The sequence below is a fragment of the Sciurus carolinensis genome, chromosome 4 (genome assembly GCF_902686445.1).
Source record: "Sciurus carolinensis chromosome 4, mSciCar1.2, whole genome shotgun sequence".
In the NCBI taxonomy this organism is placed as follows: domain Eukaryota; kingdom Metazoa; phylum Chordata; class Mammalia; order Rodentia; family Sciuridae; genus Sciurus; species Sciurus carolinensis.
Genome location: NC_062216.1, coordinates 118,402,279 through 118,423,945, shown reverse-complemented (window position 1 = coordinate 118,423,945; position 21,667 = coordinate 118,402,279).

Here is a 21,667-nt window from a genome sequence, read left to right as displayed (position 1 = left end):
TTTTTTTAAATGGTTATAAATGTTTATAGTAGCTGTAGCTTTATCATAGGGCTAATAACATTTAGAATGCTACAGTGCCCAGGACTGAATATGAAGCACATACCCAATTACAGCATGTTTTTTTTCTATATGAATGTCAATTGTTTTGTATTCTGAAACTCACTACAGTCAAACCTCAGCACCTTCTCTATTTTTTTAGCATCTCCCAGAGGACTTAGAACAGTGGTAGGCACAAAATAGTCTAATAAAGTCTTGTTGCTTGACTAAATGACTCCATGTGTATAAATCAGTTTTTTTAAAAAAGGATTTTATACCTAAAAAGCTAGTGATTTCTTAACTTGACATGGGCTCCACTCTTCCATCTGTTTCATTCATGTCCTTGTACACATAGTAGATTTCCTGACTTCAGGTAGTCCATGATGAACTGTAGAAGGCTAAATCATGAATCTGATGGCAACACTAAAATGGATTCCTCAGAAAAATCTTCTCTTTGCTCCAACTACCTCTATTCTAATTGAAACTTATGTAATTGCACTCTGAGCCTGTATGCCAGCCCACAATCATCTCTCAGTGCCCCAACATCACCCGCCTCTGAAACCCAGTCGTTCGTTCTACCATCATGCACCGTGGACCCATTATGTCAAGCCCTGGATGGTTACAGAGCGTTGAGAGGACAGGCTCTGGCAGACTGCCAGGTGTTCAGATCCTCGCTCCACCTGTACTAGTTGTGGGCCTGTTTCATCACTGGTACAGTGGAAATTAAATCAGGACCTACCTCACAAGGATATTTTAAGAATCAAAAGAGTTAATATAAGCCCTAGGAGAGTGTACCAGTCTCAGGAATACAAAGTTGATCGAGTAATCCTGCCCTCAAAGAAATCACAATCCAGTAAAGAAAGCAGCAATCAATCCGTTGGTTACTTACAGCGTAATTGTTACTACAAAAGAAAACACAGAACAAGACATTTAAATTGGTCCGAGACTCTGGGTAGGCTTCCTGTGGGAGTCGGTATTTGAGCCCAGCTCTGACTAAAAAGGAGGGAGAAAATTCCAGCCAGAGGCAACAACACGGAGAAGACCTGGAGGCAGAGGCTGAAAATGGCCAAGGGGATGGTTGGGCACAGCGAAGTTGAGGTTAGAGGGGCCGGCGGGGGACAGATGCTGACGGTCCTGCCTGTCTACCTGAGGGATGTGAACTTTAACAGTAAAGTCAGAGGTGCCATTGAAAACTTTGGATTTTTAAAAGAGCTTTATGACTTTGGTGTAGCAACTGAAGATGTGTCAGTCCCCTCCAGCTTTCGAGATCTGCAGCAATGGATAGGAAACGACCACCCTACCACATTCTCATTATCTGTTGTCACTGTCCCCAGTGTTTGTCAGCTACTTGGTCCATGCCCTCTCCCTAGCCAAACTTAATACCCCTAACAAAACTGAGTCAAAATAATAACTTCAAAATTAGGCATGGACTCTAGATTCCTTTATGCATGCTATAGGAAAAGAGAACTTTAGACCATCTATATTTGAACAGCTCTAAAATAAAATTAATAATGTGACAGCCTCCATTGTTCTATGAAATTTCCATTCATTCATGAGGTGAATCTGCCCAAAGATACAGATGAGGATCATAACTCTATTTTTAACTTCCTATTCTTCCCGAGTGAAAACAGGTTAATTATATTTCAGAAGTAACCTTTTCCTGCCTTTAGATTGGTAATGGTGTCAAATAATTTCATAATGGATAATAAAACTCCCATTAGTGTTATGAATTACATTAGTATGAATCTTTTCCAAAGTCTTAAAATGTTTTAGCTGATATTTTAAGTGTCTTAAAATTATGTTATAATGTACTTTCAAAAAATTCTTTCATGGTTTAATCCCAACTCACCCGGAATCAGTGATCTTAACTACTATGTTATATTAGACCAAGTTCTCCTCTCCTTTACGTAAAGCATTTAGTAATTCTTTATCCAACGCTGCTACTCTTTCTAGTCCTATTTCAATGCCCTTTCCCGTGTAATCATTTCTGGACTCCCATTCCAAATGCTACCCATCACTAAAAGCTATCCTTTCTCAGTAAAATACTGCCCCACCCAAACCTTTCCAATTACAGGTTCCATTCCTCTCTATGAATGTCACAAATACTTTGATGGCAACTAATTATTTGAATCACTCTGAAATATTTCCTTGAAATTCAGATGAGTAGCCTTGAACAATGACAACATGAATACCAAATATTTATTTGAGAAGTAAAAAATGTAGTCAACCCCTGGGACATTTAATCTTCCCAAGACGAGTTGACAGGTTCATTAAATGTCTTACTAACGTCATAGAATCAATGTGCTGTATACTGACAAAGATTCTTTGCTTGACCAAACTTTAGTCAGGCTCCAGAACCTTTTCCTGGGTTCATGTATATATCCCCTTGTAAAATCCAGTATTAGCAAGAAACCTGCTCAGTTAGTGTTTCAAGTCCCTAAACTTGGTATCTGATCAGGTCCTCGTCCTCTACCATCCCCCAGGTGATGTCTGATCATCCAGGCCTGTCTTCAGCAAGAATCCTGTTAGATTGGTTTAACCAGTATCCCTCTTACTCTTGGTGCTACTTTTCCATCCATTGATCCCTACCCTGCTCCTTGGGTATAAATTCCCACTTGTCCATGACATATCGGAAAGTGAGCCTGATTTCTGTACTCAACTGCAAAATTCAAGAGCAGTGGTCCCTTTGCCTATTGTGATTGTTCTAAATAAAGTCCTCCTTAACAATTTTCATCTAATATCATTTAATAACTTTTCATTTAGTAAGAAAAGAATTTTTTTTTTCCCGGTAGTAGGTTGTGTTTCTTTTTCTTGCTGTATAACAAATTTAAGAAACTCAACAGTTTAAAACACATATTTATTATCTCTTATTTTCCACAACTCAGGGATCTGGGCATAGCTTAACTGGGTTCTCTATCAGGATCTAACAGGCTACCACCAAGTCACCAGCCAGGCTGCATATTCATCCGGGGGTTTCACTTGGGGGATAATCTCTTCTAGGCTCATTCAGGTCTCTGGCAGAATTCATTGCCCTGGCTAGGTATGACTAAGGCCCTGCTTTCTTGCTGGCTATCAGCTGGAGACCACCCTCCAGGACCAAGAGGCCAGTCAAAGATCCCTGCCACACCAGTGATCCAGTTCAGAACATGGATTATGCTTCTCTAAGACTATTTTACAAAACAAAAGATACTCACAGAAATGACATATCAGCACCTTTGCTGGGTTCCATTGGGAAGAAAGTAAGTTAGATTTTCCCCACACTCAGAAGAGTGGATCACATAAGAGGTTTCATCAAGGATCACCTTGGAGTGCGTCTAGCACTTAGGGTCTTAGCTTCTACTACTTTCGTCTATGGTATGTTTTCTGACTTTTCCCTCTAAAGGATATAGAGTTTGAATATCTTACAATAATTTTATTCATTGTTTTGGGATTTACTACTAGAAAGTCATTAACACAACACCTGAAAGAAAATTATTTCAAAAGAAAAAAAAATTACTCCAATTAGTACGCTTCCTCCTGTGTTTTGAGACACACAGCTGAGACTTTTAAAAAATTTGCAGTCACATGACTTTGGCATTTTTCAAAACAGCAAACAGGAGTTTCAGGGTAGAAGAGAATCTACCATTCCTCCCACTAATCTTACTTAATACAAGCTGGTAGCAATTAGCTCAAGAATTCACTGTTTCTATTGAGTGTGTCTTGCAGTTCCACCTCATTAGCATGCCTGCGTTTTCTGCATAAATCTACTCTGGAATGTTCTCAAGGGGGCTAAACCCTGGTAATGGAGGCAGTGCAGCCCTTTATCAAGAAATCCTTGACAAGATTCTCTTGGTGCACAGTAGGAAAAAAATGAATTTGTTTTTCATGATATAATTTTCCAACATAAGAAAAATAGTGCATTTGTTTATTTGGCAAGTTGACAATGGTAGGTTTGACAATTTCTTCTTGGGATATGCCATGATTGGAATCCTCGAGAATCTTTCAGATCAGAACTGAAAGCCATAAATAGAGCATAGTACTGATCCTCACAAATTTTGGTTTTGTCAAATGCAATTCAGAGGTGGACATCACAAGAAGTCTTATATTGCAGTTTTTAACATAGATTCATAAAATTAATGCTTAAGAATGTGTTCATCAGAGTGCAACAAAACCAATGACTCTATTTCTCTTTTCACCTTTCCTTAACACCCCCAATTTCAAATGGCTAGATGGCCTGGTTAAAATAAATACTCAGAATAATCTGGGAAATCCACAAAAAGGAAAGACTGAGGCAATTGTCACAATGATTAAATAAAACCAAAGCATAACCCCCTTGAAAAAAAAAATTTCTCCTATAAAAACTAGAGAGCTGAAATATTTTCTTGCTCTAATAATATAAATATTATGAGACAATTAGGAGGAGAAACAATCAGTATGTGTATGTATGTGTATATTGCAATTATCTCTAATGTCTCCATTACTGCACATAGAGAATTAAAAGTAATAAGAAAAAATAAGCCAGTATTTTGAAAATTGAAAATCCACCCTTCTTCCTTCATTCACTCAGTCAATATTCAACAAATTCTGCAAGGTTCTTGACTGGACAGTTCAGTAACTACAATAGTGAGTTATACAGGGGTCCCAGACATGCATGTTCATGTAATCTGATTTATGATATATTTCCTCAAGTCTTAATATACAAAATCAAATTAAAAGTGAGCCAGGGCTGGGGGGTGGCTCCGTAGTAGAGTGCTTGCTCAGTGTGTGTGAGGCCCTGGGTTCCATCCCCAGCACCAAAAATAAAATGAATCAATAATGAACTCCTATTGAAGTGTGTAGATCAATATTTACATATGCACCATTGGTGTTCAAAAGAAAGAGTGGAAAGGGTTAAATGAATGTTTCATTTTTATTTATGCCATAATTTATTTCTTCAAGATATGTACATTATTAGACATCAATTGTGTGACAATCCTAAATTCAGAATAAATATCACTACCAAAAATCATTCCCAAAGGCTGAATTTGGAAAACAAAATTTACCAAAGTGTTTAATGTCTGTTTACTTTCATCCTCTATTTTGATCTGGTTTTAAAACTAATAATGAAATGTTGTTTTCAAATAGTACTTAAGAGTCAAGGCAGGCTTTAAAAGTGGATAAGAAAGAGAATTCAACATTCAACTGTCAGGTAATTCCAAGGCAGCCTGGTTCCTAATCTGCTGAAGCTGTGTGTTGAGCCATGAGATGGAAAGGTTCAGAGGCCTCGGAAGAGGCACCAGCTTGGAAGCACTTTGCTTAACCTCTCTCAACTCAACTTCCTTTCATCTGTAAAATGGGTCTAAATACCACGGTGGAGGTAAACACTAAGTGGGAGAGTGGAGCTGTTCCTTGACTATTGCAGACACTGAACATGGAGTAGAAATCTGATTTCCTTTCCTTTGGAGGTTTACCCAGAAGTGGGACTGCTGGATGATACGGTGCTTCCATTTCTTTTTTCTTTTTTCTTTTTTTTTATTGTAAACAAATGGGATACATGTTTCTCTGTTTGTACAGGAGTAAAGGCATACCATTTGTGTAATCATAAATTTACAAAGGGTAATGTTGTTTGATTCATTCTGTTATTTTTTCCCTTCCCTCCACCCCTCCCACCCCTCCCACCCCTCTTTTCTATACAGTCCTTCCTTCCTCCATTCTTGCCCCCCTCCCACCCCCCATTATGTGTCATCATCTGCTTATCAGCAAGATCATTCATCCTTTGGATTTTTGAGATTGGTTTATCTCACTTAGCATGATATTCTCCAATTTCATCCATTTCCCTGCAAATGCCATAATTTTATTATTCTTTATGGCTGAGTAATATTCCATTGTATATATATACCACAGTTTCTTTATCCATTCATCAATTGAAGGACATCTAGGTTGGTTTCACAATCTGGCTATTGTGAATTGAGCAGCTATGAACATAGAGCAAGCAATCACGAAATTCATCTGGAAGAATAAGAAACCCAGAATAGCTAAAGCAATCCTTAGCAGGAAGAGTGAAGCAGGAGGTATTGCAATACCAGAACTTTTACTACAAAGCAATAGTAACAAAAATGGCATGATATTGGTACCAAAATAGGTAGATCAATGATACAGAATAGAGGACATGGACAAAAACCCAAATGAATACAATTTTCTCATACTAGACAAAGGGGCCAAAAATATGCAATGGAGAAAAGATAGCCTCTTCAACAAATGGTGCTGGGAAAACTGGAAATCCATATGCAACAGAATGAAATTAAACCCCTATCTCTCACCCTGCACAAAAATTAACTCAAAATGGATCAAGGACCTCGGAATCAGACCAGAGACCCTTCATCTTATAGAAGAAAAAGTAGGTCCAAAACTTCAACATGTTGGCTTAGGATCAGACTTCCTTAACAGGACTCCCATAGCACAAGAAATAAAAGCAAGAATCACAACTGGGATAGATTCAAACTAAAAAGCTTTCTCTCAGCAAAGGAAACTATCAGCAATGTGAAGAGAGAGCCTACAGAGTGGGAGAAAATCTTTGCCACTCAGTGCTTCCATTTCTGAATTTTTGATGAATATCCATACTGCTTTCCATAGTGGCTGGACCAATTTACATTCCCACCAACAGCGAAAGAGGATTCCCTCTCCTCTGCACCCTTGTTAACACTAGTCATCTCTCATCTTTTTAATCATGGCCACCCTCATAGGTGTGAGGTGAGATCTCCCTGCAGTTTTGATTTGCATTTCCCTGGTGAACAGTGATGTTAGCACCTCTTTGTACACCCGTTGGCCATTTGTATGTCTTCTTCGCAAAAATGTATATTCAAGTTCTTTACCTAGTTTTTAATCAGGTTGTTTTTTTATGTTATTGAGCTGCGTGCATTCCTTTTATATTTTGGATATTAATCCATTATCAGATATATACCAACAAATATTTTCTCCCACTCTGTAGGCTCTTTCATGTTACTGATTGTTTCTTCACTGAAAATAGGTTTTTAAGTTTGGCGTAGTCCCAGTTGTTTATTTTTGGTTTTGTTGCCTCTGGATTTCGTGTCATATAAGGAAAAAAATCATTGCCAGGACCAACTCAAGGAACTGTCCCTTTCACTTTCTTTTAGGAGTTTTACAGTTATATGGAAACAATATAAATATCTATCAATGAAGGATTAGGTAAAGAATTTCACATATACAACATTTATATGTAAAGTTAATATCCCATTATTCCATTATATATGTATACATATATAAAATGTTCCATTATATATGAATATTTACAATATAGTTTGCTAATACATAGTATATATTACATAAAGTATAATCATATGCATATATATTCTACCTTATACATAGTTATGTAATGTCTATCATATACAATAATGTTATGATATTCTAATGTGGAATATTCAGATTTTAAAAAGGAGATCCTGCCATTTGTGACTGTGTAGATGAAGCTGGGAGACTGGTTAAGTGAAATAAGCCAGACACAGAAAGAAAAACCGTGTCTGAACTCTCTTCTATGTGGAATCTTCAAGAGTCCAATACACAGATGCAGGGCAGAAGGGTGGCTACCAAAGGCGGCAGTGAGGGGAGGGAGAAGCAAGGAGAGACTGGTCAGAGCACAAAGTTACAGCTACAGGGGACAAATAAATCTAGAGGTCTAAGAGCAGCACAAGGACTGTAGTTAGTAATATTGTATGGTATATCAGAAATGTTCTAAAAAAACAGATTTTTGGTGCCATAACCACTAAAACAAAGCTAATTGTAAGATGATGACTATATTAATCAGCTTGACGGCAGTAACTATTTCACTATGTATATGCACATCAAACCATCATGTTGTGCACTTTAGACATATGCAACAAGTTTTTCACTTAAAATTTTTATTACTAAAATAAATAGGAACATGTATTTGAAGTGCCTTACAAATAAATAGAGGACACTCGAAAAAGGTCGCTTGTTCTTCATCTGTAAATTGGAGGTGATAAAATACCCACCTTACAGATGGCTTTGGGAATTGTGGTGGTTAATATGTGGGGAAATGCAGAAGCACAGACTCTGGAGTTCAGTAAATACCAATAAATACGGGGATACTTTTTACAGATAGATGAGTGTGCATGTGTGCTTGTAGAAGTGAGTTATTTACCAACCTAGATGCCCTTCAATAGATGAATGGACAAAGAAATTGTGGTATATATACACAATGGAATATTACTTAGCCATAAAGAAGAATAAAATTATAGCATTTGCTGGTAAATGAATGGAGCTAGAGACTATCATGCTAAGTGAAATAAGCCAAACCCCAAAAACCAAAGACCAAATGTTCTCCCTGATAAGTGGATGATGATACATAATGGGGGTGAGGGGGTGAGAGAAGAATGGAGGAACTTTGGATTATGTAGAGGGAAATGAGAGTGGGGAGGGGACAGGAGAATGAAAGATGGTGGAAGACAGACATCATTACCCTATGTACATGTATGATTACATGAATGGTATGAATCTACATCATGCACAACCATAGAAATGAAAAGCTGTACCCCATTTGTGTACAATGAATCAAAATGCAGTCTGTAAAAATAAAAAACAAATAAAAGTGAGTTATTTGTTGTATTTTCCAAATCATCATACAGACTGGAAAAGAAGTAAATTATTACTTTTGGAAAGGCACAGAAAAAAAGCTCTGGTTTTGCCACATGTCCCACAGCCTTATTGTGCCATCCTAAGGTAGTGTTTAATTAACATAGTAAACCTAGTGAAGTGTCCCAGGAAGCTGTGAAACTGGGCCCTTCCCTTGACCAAGTCAACTTCCACTTAATGGTCCTTTCCCAGCTTGTCATGATTTCCCCACTCTCTGGTTTCCTCTCCCTCTCTGTGCAGTCAGGCTTGCTCCCCCCGGCTCCCAACCTCTGCAGGGAGTTCTCTTCCCTTAAACCTTTCAATAGAACCCAAGTGTAAAGTGAAGCATGAACATTTTTTTTCATTTGAATAATAAGGTTTGAGATACACTGCAACTTGACATTGGCTTAAAATCTTTTCAAACTGCTAACAGATCAGATGGTCCTTCCACAACCTCCCCTTAAGAACACAACACTCCTCATTATCATCAAATATTCTTTCTAACGAAAGATAAATTAGATAGTGGGTTGGCATTGTCTTGATGAGAGTCTACCAATAATGCCCATTGCTTGAAATAAAGAACTGATCTGAATGAAATGAGTGTGAAAGACTTGAATCCCTAATATTTTTTGTGCTAATAAGAAAATAAATCCTGACTCACAGAGCTCTGCACTCTCTCTTTGCTTTTGTCCATCAGTAGTTAGGAAAGTCACTATGGTAAGTTTAGCCACAGAAGAATATATTTTTTAATTTTTTTATTTGTTTTTTGTAAACATGACAGTAGAATATGTTTTGACATATCATACATACATGGAGGATAACTTCCCATTCTCATAAGTGATGTGGAGTTACTCTGGTTGTGTATTCATATATGAACATAGGAAAGTTATGTTTGATTCATTCTGTCTTTCCCATTCCCCCTGTCCAATCTGGTGAACCTCCACTCCACCCTTGCCCCCACCTATTGAGAGTCAGCCTCCACATGTCAGAGAAAATATTTGACCTTTGGTTTTGGGGGGATTGGCTTATTTCACTTAGCATGATAGCCTCCAGTTCCATCCATTTCCTGGCAAATGCCATAATTGCATTCTTCTTCATGGCCGAGTAATATTCCATTGTGTGTGTGTGTGTGTGTGTGTGTGTGTGTGTGTGTGTATCCCAGTGGATTTTATTTATCCATTCACCTGTTGAAGGTCATCTAGATTGGTTCCATAGCTTAACTACTGTGAATCAAGCTGCTATGAACATTGATGTGACCACAACACTGTAGTATGCTGATTTTAAGTCCTTTGGGTATAGACCAAGGAGTGGGATAGCTGGGTCAAATGGTGGTTCCATTCCAAGTTTTCTGAGGAATCTCCATGCTGCTTTCCAGAGTGGTTGCACCAATTTGCAGCACCACCAGCAATGTATGAGTGCACCTTTTCCCCACATCCTCACCAATATTTATTGTTACTTACATTCTTGATAATTGCCATTCTGACTGGAGTGAGATGAAATCTCAGTGTAGTTTTCATTTGCATTTCTCTACTTGCTAGTGATGTTGAACGTTTTTTCATATATTTGTTGGCCATTCATATTTCTTCCATGAAATGTCTGTTCAGTTCCTTTGTCCATTTATTGATTGGGTTATTTGGGGGGGTTTTTGGTGTTAAGTTTTTTTCAGTTCTTTGTATATTCTGGAGATTAATGTTCTCTCTGAGCTGCAGGTGGCTGTAGACTCTGCTTTTATGTTCTTGATTGTTTCCTTTGTTGTAAAGAAGCTTTTTAGTTTGATACAATCTCATTTATTGTCTTGATTTTATTTAGCCACAGAAGAATTTTAATATGTGCATAAGATAATTTTCTGATTCTAGTTTTGTTTCAGAAACTGTTTAAACTAAAAGTAATCTCCTACTTTCTCTGAATTTGTATTAGGGGGTATGTAAATTTGGCTGCCTGTTGCATAGGCCAAAAATGGCAGTGGCATCAGTAACATAGAAGTTCATTTCCTTCCAGTCATGGTGATGGAAAGCTGATCCAGCAGCCCTGATTGCCACCCACCAAAGACCAGGCCTTCCCATTTCTCCATCTGCCCCATCTGCTCATCTTTCTTCATTGGCTGGTGCTTAGTCACACAAACACACCTGACTGAAATGTAGTTTTGAGAAGGTTTCCCCATTCTTTGTTCTAGGATCCAGGTTCACATCTAAAAACCAATCATTCTCATAACAGAGAAAAGAAAGTGATTATTGAAGAACATTTTTTTTAGTCCCTGTCTCAGGGTTTTTTAGAATTCTAATGATAACAAGACAACTCTGCAAAGAATTTTCTCTCAGTAAAGCTTCTTAGGTTGAAAGGGAAAGGTGTTCAATTTAGGAGAAAAATGAAGAATTACCATTGTGGATGGAGGCAGGCTGAGGAAAGGAAAAGGAAAGGGAAAAGCTAATCCTAAATATATGAAATTTGCAAATATCTCCTCCATCTCATTGCTCATCACACTGAGTTTTCTACAAGTTTGTCTATCTCACATGTCAACAGAATATATATTCTAATTTTATTTTGACAATTTAGGTATTTGGGAATTTTTTTTCATGCAGATTTGTCCCATTGTTGAGCATTTGTTGACTATTAAAGCTTTTTAACAGTCAATAGTAATACCATCTTGTTTTATATATTATAGTTCACTTGTCTACAGTGATGGGGCACCTAATTCGTGAAATATAACTGTCCCTTGAAATACACAGAAGAGAAAGCAGGACCAGTATTTCTAGCCTGGAGACAGTGTGTGGAGTAAGTGCACTGTGTTAGGGAAAGGGCGGAGGCTCTGGCCTTCAGCCCTGTTCTTCCCAGTCATACAACTTTAGCAAGCTGTGTGCTCTTGTTTGACTACGGGCTTCAAAAAGTTCATGTGTTGGGAACCTAATCCCCAAACACAGACTTTGATGGCAATGGGAAGTGGGGGCTTGGGGAGGTAATAATTAGGGCTAGGTGGGTCTTAAAGGTGAAGCTCTGTGAAGGGATTGGTGGTCTCATAAAGAGAGAGAGATCTGAACTCAGACACTCCCACATCTTTGCCATGTGACCCCTCTGCCATCTTATGATGTACGTAAGAAGGCTTTCACCAAATGCCAGGACTATGCTCCTGGACTTCCTAGCCTCCAGACTGTAAAAAATAAATCTCAACCATAGAAATGAAAAGTTGTACCCCATTTGTGTACAACGAATCAAAATGCAGTCTGTAAAAATAAAAAATAAAAAAAGAGAGAGAGAACCAACAGAATGGGGAAAAAATCTTGGCTAGCTGCCCTTCTGAGAGAGGATTAATTTCCAGAATATCTAAAGAACTCAAAAAAAACTCAAAAAATTTAACACACACACACACACACACACTCCAATTAATGGCTCAATGAACGAAACAGACATTTCTCAAAAGAAGTACAGATGGTCAACAACAATATGAAAGAATGGTAAACATCTTTAGCAATAGTGAAATGCAAATCAAAACTACAGTGAGATTTTATCTCACTCCACTTAGAATGGCAGCCATCAAGAGTACAAATAACAGAGCTGGATGTGGTGGTGCATGCCTATAATCCCAGTGACTGAGGAGGCTGAAGCAGGAGGATTGCAAGTTTGAGACTAGCCTCAACAATTTAGTGAGGCCCTAAGCAACTTAGGGAGACTCTGTCTCAAAATAAAAGATAATAAAGGCTGGGGATGTGACTCAGTGGTTAAGTGCCCCTGGGTCCAAAACCCAGTACCAAAAATATAAAAAGAAGAAGAAGGAGAAGGAGAAGAAAAGAAAATAGAAGGGAGATCAGTAGAGTAGAGGTAGGGGAGCAAAGGGAGGAAGAAGAGGAAAGAAAGGGAAGGTACTGGGGCATGAAATTGACCAGATTATACTGTGATATTGTGTGAATGTACATTTGTAACAATGAATCCCACTGTTATGTATGATTATAATGCACCAATAAAAAGGAAAATCTAAACAGACAAAAACAAATAAATAAATAAATCTCTGATCTTTATAAAGTTACCAAGTTTCAGGTATTCTGGTATAGCAGCAGAAAACAGACTAAAACAACAAGTAAGTACTCCATAATTAGTAACAATTTCATTGGCAGATGTAAGAGGGAACCTCAAGAACCTGATTTTTTTTTTTTATTAATAAATATAATTTGAAGTCTAACAAGACTATTGATGTAGACACTCCAGGAAACCCGCTCTGGGAGGGATACGAGTTTTGTCTTAAAATCAAATTCGATAAAAACCGTTGTTCTGCTCCTACTATCACGGGCATACACCAGCCTAGGCATCAAAAATATTTGCATCCCAAACTCTAATCTTTTTGATTATCAGGTATATCACAAAAACCACAGGTTCATTTAACTGTTACAAGGAGCTATTCCTCTTCCTGTTTTGCATGATGGTTGGAAGAGTCTCAAAGGTCCTTGTCAAGGAGGGACTTCTCTAACTGTCTCTTTCTATGCAAAGCCTGAAAATTATTAAAGCCGTCTGATTCTATTTCTGAAGTTTCTCTACTCCAAAAATGTGCACTAAAGCATAAAGTCATAGAACAGTAATTATTCTGGACAGTAGTCATTTACTAAACCAATGTTCGTAAAGAGACAACCATGTGCCAAGTTACTTAATGGATTAAAACACAGTGATGTACAAAGCGCTGACCCCGTCCTGAAAGGTGACCTCCCAGTGGGAGAGAGCATCACATACACAGAGAGCTACAAGGGAGGCAGGTGTGCCATGACAGAAAAATGCAGTGACAAGAGGCAACTGGCTGGCCTGGCGTGAGGGCTGGAGGGTGCAGCAGGAAAGTCAGAAAAACAATGCAACTTAGTGGTTAAGAAAGAGCCTGGGCTCCAGGCTCTGAAGACCCAATTCTTGCATCAGAACTGGGTGAAGCAACTAACAATATATAATAATGGTTAATGAAAATATGCCAGATTTTTCTTTATTTTGGTGCTTTTACAATACTATCACCATCTTAAAACTTGCTTATGATACAGTTGGGGAACTGGCCTGTCTCATTTTTCTTTTACTTTTAAATATCCAATTAGAATGTGCCTGCCCTTGAACATTTCTGACAAGGTACAAATGGCTCTGTTGAAATGAGAATAACTGGGGTGGATAAAGGGATGACTGAAGATATTTCAAAATCCCACTTAAGCCTTCTTTTGCTGAAAATATGCATGCAAGAGCTATTTTGACTATCACATGAAATCCTTTTTGGGCACATATTTTAAGGATTAAACAGATTAAGCATCTACTGCCTTCAACCTCCTACCAACAAGAAACTGAGAGGAAACTGTAGGTATGGCCAAATTAGGTTTGTACCAAGCCATACACAAAACCTGGTTGCATTTCTTCAACATGTCAAAGGCTAAGTTGTCTTACAGTGACCGCACGAGCTTTGAATGCTAGGACTTGAACAAAACAGAACCATCTTGTCTTTAAATTTCATCCTCAAAGAAGAAAAAGTAGTCCTTAAGGATATAAACCTTGTCCTCACCAAACAGCTACTTTTCATCAAGCCAGGTGATACAAGGGAAAGAATATAAATGGAAAATAAAGTCAAGGCCTTAAGAAGTTATTTAAACACGTCAGTCCTGCATCCTCTGCCCACTCTTCAGAAAACTAGATGAACAAAGAAGTGGTAATCATAAAAGAGCAGCAAAGAATGAAAAACCTATCTTTTTCCCAAAGAAACAACACTTCCAGGCACGTTTTGATTTGGGTATGAAATGATTTTCAGGTTTCCTTTTTTTGTTCTTGATTTGTTTTTAATATAAAATAAATTGGTTTGTTTTCTTGCATTTTTCTCCCTCAAGTTTATTTCACCCATTTCAATGTGTTTAAAGTCAACTAAAAATGTTGACTGAATAAATTTAAACGTGAGTCACCATAGTGTCCTATCTTTTGATAATTGAGGTAGTTGATGCTAAGGCCTTGGGCTCATTATAGGAGAAATGATTTTTCCCCAGTTTTTCCTAAAGAAAATTCAGCTCAGCCACTGGGGGATTACAGGTCCCCACAAACCCAGAACCCAGACCTTGAGTAGTAAGATAGAATCAGGAAAGCAGAGTCTTATAATACCCACTGTTTTCATTAATTCAAAGATAATCCAGAGCTAAGGAAAGTTCATACTTGAACATGATTCATCAAAGCAAATTAAAATAATATCAACTAAGAAATTAATTTTATGTGAAATAATATTTTACAATATTAAAATATGTTGGGTAAAAATCCTCCAAAAGTTTGTGTTTGCCAACATTTTGGTCTTTGACTCCAAATACAGGATATATTTTACTTAATAATTCCAGGAAAGAAAATAACACTGTTTCGGACTAATGTAATTTAATATTTTTCCTGTATGTCTTTGGAGGTTGTGGAAAGAGTGGTGGAGGAGGCAGTGGTGAAGGTGGTGATGGTAGAAGTTTGAACACAGGAGTTATCTTTGGGTGTTGTTGTGTTTTGTTTTGACTTGAAGGTTAGGAAATAAAAGATGCATCACAAGCAAACCAGCAGTCCTGGGTTATTTGGGGAATTCACCAACCTCACATTTTGCATTAGAAACATTCTATCTAAGTAGTAAATCTACCCAGAATATAGTCTTTGGGGGCCGTGCATGGCATTTCTTGAGAAATGTGAACAAAATGGTATTTAAAGAGCAAAGTTTTGGCAATATCATAAAGTGATCAGTGTTAGAATTTTATGTACCAAACGTGTGATCTTGGGTAAGTTACTTGACGTCTTTAAGATTTCATTTCTGGTCAATAATTAGGGATAACAGTAGTTACTTCCTGGTTGTCCCAAAGCTCAAAGAAATTTTTTAAATGTAAAATACTTAGTCTATAATAAGCACTGAACAAATTCTAATTCCCTGTTTTAGTCAGATTTGTAGTCACTATGACCAAAAGACCTAATAAGAACAATTAAAGAAGGAAAAGTTTATTTTTGCTCAGTTTCAGGTCTCAGTCCTAGATGGCCAACTCTGTGGGTCTGGGCCCTAGGTAAGGTAGAACAGCAAGGCAGAAGAGTATGGCAGAGGAAAATCACTCAGGAAACTGCAACAGGAAGCAGAGAGTTAGCTTTGCTCACTAGGGACAAAATATAAATCCCAAAGACACATCCCCAGTTACCTGCTTCTTCTAGATACACCCTATCTACCTACACTTATATTCAACTAATATCTATCTGTGAATTAATGTACTGATTTGGTTAATGCTCTCATAATCCAATCATTTCACCTATGAAGTTCCTTGCGTTGTCTAAACCATTTCCTCATATCAAAAACATTCCTTCCCCTTCCCTTCCACCCATTTTCTTTTAATGATCTCATCTTTTCGTTCAATAGAATGAGACTATTTTGATAGAACAGGGTTGACATCTTTGAAATGCTAATAAAACACACCATAATCCCTCAGATTAATTAAATATAAGACCTATCTCCAATTTCACAACCCTTTGTAAGTTAGAGACACATAAACATTAATATGTTAAGAGAATAGAATTTCTTCAGAGACAGGCCGAATACACACCTAAACATTCAATAGTCTTTTATTCTCTCCTATTCAGTATACCACCCTCATCATTTGCTCAATCAATGTCTGCTCTCAAGAAGAAAAATTGATAAGATATTACTTCTTAATAACATATGAAGCTTCAGTCAGAGTCACTAATTTGGAATTAAAAAAGCAATTTTTGGTGTAAGTAACACTTCTATTCTATCCCTTTCCAAGAGAAGAATGCCTCCTCTAATAACCTGTGTCTTGAGATAAATGAATGCATTAAAGTTCTTAACACCCCTTTGATGGGCTACAAATGGTCACAATGCAGGACAATATTTGAACAGTAATGATTTGTGCTTTCTTCTTAAGTGTAAGCTGATTGCAAAGGCTCCTAGACCACAAGAAGTAAATAGCTAAAGGGGTCATGAATCTTAATAGCTTCCAAATCAGAAAGATCTGCAACTTATATGCTCTGACTGGAGTGTGAATGGAATGTATAAATATTAATAGGTCTGGCTGAGCCTCTGCAGACAAGCTGTCTAAAATTTCACAGTGGAAAGATTGAAGTTGCAGAATATGGAGCAGACGTGAGGCTCCCACCTGGAAATGAACTGTCAGCATGTGTGTAAATACATTTTTCCTGAAGCAATATTTAACACTTGGGGCTGTCCTGGCATCCAGTGACACCATGCATGGATACTTGACTCCAGTCCAGCATGTAACATGAACATGCACACCAGGTCCATCTCTGGAAACACTACTCAGAGAACCCTACTTTACAGTCTTAAAATAAAACTTTGGAAGCAGCACTGTATCCCTGGAAAATTCTAAAACAATGCTTAATCCATCACCCTGTGACTTGCTGGATACTGGGGCACAACTTTGTTCTACAATATCCAATATAGAGATTCTGTTCCCAATGTATAGAACACATGAGAATGGATGTGTCTAATGACACTACAAGGATCCCAGCTTTGTGTTATACCATGAACAGCGAACAACAAACATTAGTAAAAATGACATCATAAGGAAGAAAATTCGCTTTTAAATGAAGAAGGTCCATCTTAAATGATGAATATTTTTGTCTTTTCTAACCTCAAAAGAGTAAGACCCATAGAGTCACATATTAACTTTTCTACAATACTTTTCCTCTCTCAGACCAAGTACGTAAAGATCACTTTACTATTCAAAGATGAAAGGAAAGAAAGAAGGAATGAAAAAGGAGGCATTCTTATAGTAGTGAAGAGAATTTGGTCAAATTATAAAAAGACCCAAACTTACTTTGTACTTTTAATGTTTGTGAGAGATAATACATAGCAATGGTTTGTTTTGTGTTATTTTAAGGATGTGCTTGTCTGTTTCATGAAGGAAAGGAAATATCAATCTTAAGTGTTTCTGACTTTTGCTTCTTATCAACAAAACCAAAACCAAAATATTCTCCACTAGCCACTGCCCTTCCCCTTCCCTCAAACAAACAAACAAAAAATCAATATCAATCATTATTTAGTCTCCAATAAGAGAAGTAAGGAAGCATTCAGGAAAAAAGAAAACAAATAGTCTCTAGGTTTAAAGATTTATACATTTGATTCTTAACAAAGATGTGTCTTCACCAATTTGGGAACCTCAAGAGAAATTACTTGTGACTTTTCTAGATTTTTCAAACCAAAAGTGGTTGTGAGCAACAAAACTAACAAAGTCACACTTACCACTTTCTCAACACAAAGACAATGGAAAATAATTAGTCACTACCCCAAAATAACTCACACTGATAACAAAATCTGAATTCAAAGAACAGTCTTGGTATAGCAATTACAATCGCCCTGACTGCCCGAGCCTGGGGAGGCACCACCAGGCACCTTCCCGAGGTCAGTTATGCATGGCCTCCCCTGCAAGGGGCACTTAATTTCCTGTGTTTCTAGAAATTGAGCACATGTCAAACGTGATCCTTCTGCTGAATTTCCTTGTTTGTTTGTTTTTTTCCTCCAATAATTCACCCTAACACTTTCGTTTTATGTTCCTCTATCTTTACCCTAATTTCTCTAGTATCTCTGATAAATTATTGGAGAACTCAATGAACTTCTTTGTAAAACTTCCATAATACTAAAGAACCCTTTAATAATAATTATCCCTCAGATATCTGCTTTCTACATTTGGAATTTTCTTAAATTGCTACCTGTGTGAACATTAGCAGACTGGAACTTTGGCAATTTCCAACTTCAAATTCCCTAAGAAAATTCCAATTCTACTAAAAAGAATGTCGTGCAGGAACACAGTACCAAGAATGATCCTGGATAACTCACATTTGTCAATAGAAATCCTAGAGTGATTAGCACTTCAGTCATCCCAAAAATTACAGACCTGTAAGATTAGATCTGCATTCTGTAGCTGTCTTCCTTCAGACTGCAGACTGCACATAAAATAACAGTGCTCAGAAGTCACCGTGGAAAGCTTTATGTATTAATTACAGCCATCCAGAGTCATAATATCCCTCTGGCTTTTTGATCCTCCAGTCAAACTTTATTTTTGAAATACCTGTCTTTATCCTCCTAACTTCTGAAACTTATTTCTTTCAATTTGAGTGATGTGTAGGACACAGGTGTCATTTTTATCCCCAGGTTCAGACTTCTTGACTATACAAAGACAACTTCAATTTCAACTTTATATGTGACTTTCAGTATGCACTGATGCCTTTGTTCATGAGATGGTTCCTGCAATGAAGATTTGCACTTAATTGTATGTTCTATTTCTTAAAAATACAAAAATCAGTGGTTCTTCAGCACAGTGACATTTCTGAGAATTATAATTGCAGGTCTGTGTATCCCAAACAAAGGTTTTCTTGTCCTGGGTACTTTCAAAACCTGTAGAGAACCACCCTGAGCTGAGTGACAATGTCAGATGCCCCAAATGCATTTGAAGTCATACCTTTTAAACTATGCAAAGCAGAAGCATTTGCAGGTGGAAGGGGGATGAGTGGATAGCCAGATGTGATAGATAATGACAAAAGACCACCAGCAAGCCCACAGTCTTATCACACAGTGAAAGTGGTTTAAAAACTTTAAACACTCATTGTCCACACTACATAGATCGATCTGATTTTCACCTTTTGGAGCATGCAAGGGTCTACTTAAGTGATCAAGGCTAGAAGTTATAATACTCTACTTTTCCATTTTCCTGTTATAAATTGGTCAGAATTTAGCTGAAAGTCTTCAGTATACTCCAAGAGAATTTGGAGTTAGGATATAAAATTGTGTGCCTATATAAATGTTTATGGTTGACACCCCTATAACAAATAACAGATTAACAAAAGGAAAGTATAACAAATCTATTTATCCCGAGTTGTACATGGCATGAGAGATTTCAGAAATGAAGACCTGAAGACCCAGGGAAAACTGTGCATTTTTATCCTAAGGGTTTTTTTTAATTAATTGTGTATATTTGAGGTTTACAGCTTGTTATGTGGGGTACATGTAGATAGTAAAACAGTTACTATAGTGAAGCAGTTTAACATCTATCATCTCACATAGTTACATTTTAGTGATTAAAAACAGCAAAACTGTACTTATGTAAAATTTTATTAATTGTAGTTCTCATTTGCATATTAAATCCCTAAATGTGTTCCTTCCACATATCTGCTGTTTTGTACATCTCCTCACCCCACCCACATCTGTGGTAACCTTCTCTCTGCATATTTGACATTTTAAAAAATATTCCACATATAAATAAAATCATACAATATTTCTTTCTATGTCTGGCTTATTTCACTTAGCTTAAGATCCTCCACCTCTAACCCTACTGTGGCTAATGGTAGGATCTCCTTTATAAGGTTGAATAATATTCCACTCAGTGTTTGGGGATGCGTGTGCATGTGTGTGTGAATAAAATTTTCTCTATCCATTCTTCTGTCTATGAACATTTAGGTGGTCTTCTGCTTTGCACAGTTTAGCTCCATATTTGTCCATTGTAAATAATGTACAGATAATTAATGCACAGGTATCTTTCAGAGGAAGTGCTTCCATCTTCTTGGAGCATATACCCAGAAAATGTATTTCTGGATCACATCGTAGTTCTATTTTTAACTTCTTTAGGAACCTCAATATTGTTTTCCAGAATGGCTAAAGCAATTCACATTCCCACCAACAGGGCACTAGGGTCCCCTTTTCCCAATACGCTCCCCAATATCTGCTATACCTCATTTTATTTTTATAACAGCTATTCTTAGAAGTGTGAAGTGGTATTTCATAGTGGTTTGGATTTGCTCTTTCCTGGTGATTACTGATGTTGAACACCTTTTTATACGCCCCTTGGTTACTTTTATGTCTTCTTTGGCAAAATGTCTACTCAGGTCCTTTATACATTTTTAGATTTCCTTATTTAGTTTTCTGCTATTGAATTGTAAGGGTTCTTTACAATTTTTTATATTATCATCTTGTCATATGATGGTTTGAAAATATTTTTTCTTGCTTCATATTTTGCCTGCTCATTTTTGGGTTGTTTCCTTGCTGTGCAGAAGCTTTTTAATTTGATGAAGTTCCACTTACATATTTGTGTTTTTGTGGTCCCTGAACTTTTGGTGTGATATCCAAAAAATCATTGCGAGACCAATATCAGGGAGGTTTTCCCCAGTTCTTTTTTTGGGGGGTGGGGAGGAGTTTTACAGTTTCACCTCTTACATTTAGGTCTTCGCTTATGCTGTCCATGCTTCATGTTTGATGAAGCATGGACATTTGTGTAGAAGTATAACTGGACAAAAAGGGAATGTGATTTAAAGTTAATAAAGGAAGGAATTTGGCAATACCTGTTTGTTCAGACTTTGCTTTCCTCCAGGCATAGTATCCCTTCCTCTGTGTACAGGGCAGGGCACCTGCCACAAGAGGGTCTTCAAGGAAAAGGTCAGAGAGCCTTTTCTGTGTCTGTGGTTTTCTCAATTTCCTTCAGCTTAAAATACTCAGTACAGCAAGGTGCCATATTTTGGGTTGGCATTTCTGGTACTCCTTGGTAGGATTCACAATTCCTCCAGGTCACCATAAAACTATTGTGTTCTCCTTCAGCTATCAATTCCACAAAAATCCAGAACTGATATAAAAGTAAATCTACTGAAAATTAATTATCATTATTTTTACCCATACTTTTACAATCAATTTCAACCAAAATCACTGGGTCTCTTCATTTTCCAAAATAGACATACTAAAATATGTGGTACAGAGTTCTTTACAAGCACAATATTCAAGAAGATATATACATCGGTTTTCCAGAATAAGCCATTCAGATAGTATTTAAATGTCTAGGTAATACTACAGAGCCTATATTTACATATAAATTAGGCCCAGCACATCATACAAAAATGTCATGACTTTTAGATAATGCCATTAAATTCCACACAATAACTTAATATTCTTTACTTCGATAATTAATATGCTTGATTCTGCATTTATTCCACTAACGTATTTTTAAAATAGTTTTGCTTATCTTTATTTTTATTAAATATTGCCCCATCATTCTAAGAATTTAATGTATTT